A 6,000-nucleotide genomic window follows, 5' to 3' on the forward strand; every position below is an offset into this window, starting at 1 on the left:
TTGGTGTAAAAATTTTGAATTCTTTGATTAATTAATCTAAATCAATTTAATATAAATATTAATGACTTGAATTTTCCTAAAAGCGTGATGAATATTGTGTAACTAAAAACATCCCCACCCAAAGCCCCAAAAATAAAGTTTCCGAAACTATAATTAATATTTTATACAAGTGTAAAAATGTAACAATATCAATGTAAAGGTTAAACTCCCATTTGAATGCCACTTTCACCAAATATTCTTGAGAACATGTACAAAACCCTCGTCATAAAAATGTTAGTAACAAATAAATAATTATCAAAATAAATTAAGAACTACATATGCATATATGTATATAAAAAATAGATTTTATCGTTAAAAGTGGCTTAGATAAGATTTTAGACATGCCATGGCCACAAAGTAGTTGCAAAATTTATTGGACGTCCTAAATCACCTTTCCAAGATACCAATCATATAACCTTTTGTTTTGTAATACAAAATTAATCATCACCCAAATTTATTTTATTTTATTACGTATTTGTATGCATAATATCCGTCTTTCAATTTGTGGAGGCCTAAAAAACTGACAATTTTTTTATTGGACAAATAATTTAGTATTTATTCATTATCAGTGTAATAATTAATAAGTCAAATTGAAAGGAAAAATGTCTAAAATAGGACAAAAATCATCCATATGGTAACCAAGTAAAACCATCTCCGGATTAAACTTTTCGGGTGAAAATCGATCCTAAATTAATCATAACAATCATAAATTAATCATAAAAATCCATGAAGATTAAAACATTACAACAACAACACATCCATGGCCAAGATAGCCAAATCAGAGCAAAACCATGAAAGCAAATATAGAATAGCAATAAGCATGACAAAATAGCCAAAATAGAGCAAAAACGTTAAAGCAGATATTAAATAGTAGTATGATTGGAAAAGATAGCCAAAATAGAGAAAATCATAAAATCAAATATTAAATCACAGTAAGAAAATACTATGAAAGAAAAAAAATAAAGCAGTCATTAAATTCACGAAAGAGAGCGACAATAGTTGAGCCTTGTCCATTTTAGTAGAGTTTCATTGGAGAATAACCAACTCCGGTCAAATTTGTAGATTCCATAGCATCACATTAAGAAAAATTATAAAAATTAAAAATAAAATAGTAACAACCACAAAACAGTAGTGACAGTGACAAAAGTTAGAGGACAAAAGGAACAACGTTGCTTTCATAGTTTTTGCAAGAGCAACACCAGAGAACGTATGCCTATGGCCAGATCTAACCCATTTGGTACGAAAGTGATGAGGACAACAATAAAGTGGAGAGAGAGAGATGGGGGAAGTCCCAGTAGAGGTTCCACTAAAGTTCGTCGTCCCTCAACTTCAGCGAGCCAACAATAGTGAGAAACAGAGAGACAGAGAGAGATCAGTGATAGGGAAAATAAAGGCCATGGTAGTGGTGTCTTGGTGGTCACCAACGATGATTATGTGCGGAAGTGAGGAGTTTTGGTGAGCTCATTGACGGAGATGAAAGACAGAGGGCATGAAGCTGTGAGAAAGAAAAGATGAGAAAAAATAGAAAATATCTGAGATTATTTTTTGTGTGTATGTTTTATGTATTTTTTTCGTTGAGAATAATTAAAAAAGAAAACCCCTCCCTTATTTATAAATAAAAATGACACCTTTCTTTACCCAAAAAATAAAACCCTCTTGTCTCCTTGAAGTATAATTTAAACTATGAGTTATTATATTACGGATTTTTTTCATCCCTTTAACCAATTGTAAAGATTATATTTAAGGAAAAAATATACCAACTCGTCACCTCAAAATGTCACCTTTTAAAAAGTGACGAGATTTTGACTTAATTTATTTGTTGCTTTGTGTGTTAAAATAATTAAGCCGACATTATCATTTGTAGACTGTATTAAATAATGTATGAAAGTATAAATGTTGATATATAATCACAGAAAAATGTAAACAACAAATATACTATAATTATCTTTAAAAAATGTATTATGTTATAAGCAATTAAATTTATAATATGTAAAAAAGAAAATTGTAGTGTACAATAAAGAATTATAGTGTTATATAGTATACACATGCAGATAACTATGGAAAAATATTAAAATCATAATAAGCTGATAACAATCCTGAAATTTAAGAAATTAAGGGTAATTATCAATAAATTATTTAAAGTTAAAATATGAAAATAAATTGATTAACATCCTAAAATAATGATGAATATCAATAATTTATTAAAATTTGTAAAAATGTATGAAAAATGTATTTTGTGCTCTTTAACGATCAAGAAGCCTAAATGCGTTAATGTTTAAAACGGAGAGCCTAAATTGGGTGTCAACATTTTGCTCCTTTTTGTTTGAAAACGATATAGAAATCTTCAGACAAAAATATTGTCTGTAGTTAATTTTGCTTGACAAAAAATTATTTTTGATAAAAAAATTTGACTGAACTCTAGTTTAGAGTTGTCTACATACCTCGAGTTATATGAGGATCAAGTCGGGTTTAGTTGAAAAGATTAGGCAAATTAACCTATTATTAATAGTGAAAGACCATGTGAAATTATTAGTGAAATAAGAACTATTTCAGAACAGAAGTGTTTCTCTATTTTTTATGCTCCTTTCAACATTGTAGAGTATCGAGCTGTGAGATGCTGGGATGCAAGATTGTGTACATGCTGGGGAGAAAGAATGGTTATGGAATTGTGATGAACAAACTATGCATAAAGTTTCCTACATATGTCGAGTATCACGAGAATTAGGTCAATTAGTTTGAAATGAGAAAATAAGATAAATTTTTTAGAAGATTGTGTACTTTCCCTAGTGCATAATTCATGACTAACACTGTCTTCTGGCAAAGAGAAAAAAATGTCTTGTTATTGTGGATTGTATTTTGATTGAAAATATATGCGACTTCACCGAATTTTTACGGGAACTTGAGGATGAATAACATCTTTGATTGTCTACGAGGACTTGAAGTATGTCATTTCTAATTATTTATGGAGACTTATATTGATTGTCATCTTTGATTGTCTATGAAGACTTAAGAATGAAGGATGTCTCTAATTATCTACGGGGACTTGAGAATGAAAGATGTCTCAGATTGTCTATGGAGATTTAATAGATGATATCTCTAATTGCCTTTGAAGACTAATACTAATTGCCATCTTTCATTGTCTATAAAGACTGATGTTGATGAATGATGTCTTCAATTATCTATGAAGACTGATGCTATTGTCGTCTTCGATTGTCTACAAAGACTATGCATGATATCTCTTATTGTCTATGAAGACTGATGTTGAATGTCGTCTCTGATTATCTACGAAGACTGATGTTGATTGTTGTCTTCAATTTTCTATGAAGATTGATGGATGACATCTCCAATTATCTTTGAAGACTGATATTGATTTTCATCTACGATTGTCTACGAAGACTATGTATGATATCTCTGATTCTCTATGGAGACTTGATAATAAATGACGCCTCTGATTGTCTACAAAGACTATGTAATGAATGATGTCTATGATTGTCAATGAAGATTATGTCATAAATGATCTTCTTAGATTGTCTACAAAGACTATGTTGATTATGGTAAAGTACACTGATTGTCTTCAGGGACTTAATGCATGATATCTCCAATTGTCTACGGAGACTTGACGATAAAATAATGTTTCCGTTGTATATAGAGACTCTGTGATAAATGTCGTCTTCAATTTTCTATGAAGACTATGTTTATTGTCACCTGTAATTATTTATGAAGATTATGCATGGTAGCTTAAATTGTTTATGGAGATAGATCTATGACATCACCAATTGTGTATTGAGACTGATGTTGATTGTCATCTTCAATTGTCTACGAAGACTAAGACCCTTAAAAAGTGAGGTGAATGATATCTAATAGCCTCTTAATTGGAAGGGCCATTGAAATGCAAAAGGCTCTTGACTGGTAGAGCAAACATAATAGCCTCTAAACTAGTGGGCTATAAAAAATGTAAAAATACTCAAAAATGCGCATCTAACTGAAAAATAAAATGTCGATATTTAAAGAAATATGTCTGAAAGAAAAGTCAAATAGCCGTATTTTAAAACGAAATACCTTGAATGAAAAGTAAAAAATATTTGTATGTAAAAGTGGGAGCCTTGAATGAAAAGTAAAAAATATCTGTATGTGAAAGTAGGCATCCTGAAAAAAGAATGAATTTTTTTGGTAAAAATTACTGAAAGATGAAGAAGGGACGATCATGCCTTGACTTCAGTTGGTACCAATAATTAGCAGTGTGCATAAGAATCCCCTCATCTCTTTCCCAGTTAACCGAGATCGACAACAAGGCAACGCTTATAGTTTTAAGCAGTACCTTAGACATATCTAAGTATCGACAGGATTTATTCATCTTACCTGAAATAAATGTTTCAAATTACACCTATCCTCATGTTTTAAAGGCCCTTTTCTAGAATAGAAGTCCTATTTCACACATAATTGAGTAATTTTCTTATTGGATTTGGTGACATCTAGAGAAATACACTCACACTCAGAAAGAAATTCAATGCATGCAATTGTTATACCATAGGATTGACCTTCATGTATGTAACGCCCCGAAATCTAGTTCCCAGGATACCAGTGTTTCGAACTCCAAGCATTCTTAAGCTAACCCTGGCTGCTTTCTATTAGGTCTAAATCTCAAAATAGGGAAATATGAATATATGATAATGACAATATAGAAAACTGTCTAAAAAGTTTGAGTATATCATAAAATACTGATCACATCAATCCGATAAAACCAATACAAAAATGTATAAATACGATATCTGAAATCCAAGACTGAATCTAGTATTCCGACAAACCTTTACTAACTGAATCTAGAGAGTCACTGGGACAGGCCCCCAGCTGACCTAGACTATCTGAAAAGAGTAATGAAAACATTTACTAACAACTAAAAATCTGAATAGCTAAGTCCCCGAACTAATAAGACTCACCAACTGGAGGGATGTAGATGAGATGCTCGAAAATCACTCTCATTGCTGACAATGAGCACCTGAACCTGCATATGGGGGTGCATGCAATAAGTAAACAATATCATCACAGTTTATAGAAAACATCATGTATGCTAAATGTAAATGACTCACTTAAGCTTGAGTAATCAGAAATCTGAAAGTCAAATAATGATTAATAAAACATGCAATTTAAATCTTGTGAGCTATTACTCTTGGTTCTGAAATCTTTATTCTGTTCTTGTTCTTAAACCATATAGGCTAAGTGAAAAAGGGCTCACCTTTTATGTCTGAAAACTAAAAGTTGTAATTTTGTAACTGGAATCTTAAGTAAAGTAATATCTGAGAAAGTTTGTGAGCCTTTACACTTAATTTCTAAAATCTAAAAAATACTTCATCTTAGGGCCTTAAAGAAAATAGTTTATCTGAAGCCAGGTTCTTTCTTAACCAACATAAACCATGTGAGCTAACATGCAATCCAACATCTCGTCCTCCTAAGGAAGAAACCTCACATTGGGGAGAGGTTTCATACACTTGCCAGGGAGTATAACTTGAGCTAAGTGATTATATCTGTAACTGTCATCCACATATAAGTGAGAATAATATGATAATCTATACCTTACGTTGGCTATGTAGTAATGTGGAAGTAGGATACGCTAAACCCACACTTCCCGCTCGGTGCTAAATGCTACTCCCTTATTAGCTGTTATGCTTATTTTGTTGGAAATCTACTTTTAAAACTAGCATAAGGGTTTATCGAAAACCAAATATGCATTTATCTTTTTAAATTTGTAAATAAAGCTGATCTAAATTCTGTAAAGTGGATTCCATAGGTAAACTAATGATCAAAGATCAAAACTTTTCTAAAAATCTGAAAAATAATATGTTCTCAAGATGCTTAAAGCATCATTTTTCTTGAAGTAACCATATTCAATCTTAGGATAAATAACCCATGCATCAAGCTTAGGTTAAATTATCAAAATGTTCATGCTTGATAATATGATTATTG

The 6,000-nt window shown here is 31.2% G+C and overlaps 1 long non-coding RNA gene across 2 annotated transcripts in view; it reads left to right on the plus strand.

Annotated features, from left to right (window-relative positions):
- LOC107877125 overlaps positions 1-3,746 on the plus strand; it is a 51,634-nt gene extending 47,888 nt beyond the window's left edge. Inside the window, exon 4 of one of the 2 annotated variants that reach the window (XR_007042631.1) lies at positions 3,366-3,746. This is a non-coding gene — a long non-coding RNA (uncharacterized LOC107877125). Of the gene's footprint in view, positions 1-2,637; positions 2,969-3,365 lie in introns of those variants that run through there. The other variant, XR_007042632.1, reaches the window with a different exon arrangement.
- Positions 3,747-6,000: the final 2,254 nt, after the last annotated feature.

Source organism: Capsicum annuum, chromosome 7 (genome assembly GCF_002878395.1).
Source record: "Capsicum annuum cultivar UCD-10X-F1 chromosome 7, UCD10Xv1.1, whole genome shotgun sequence".
NCBI classification, from domain to species: Eukaryota; Viridiplantae; Streptophyta; class Magnoliopsida; order Solanales; family Solanaceae; genus Capsicum; species Capsicum annuum.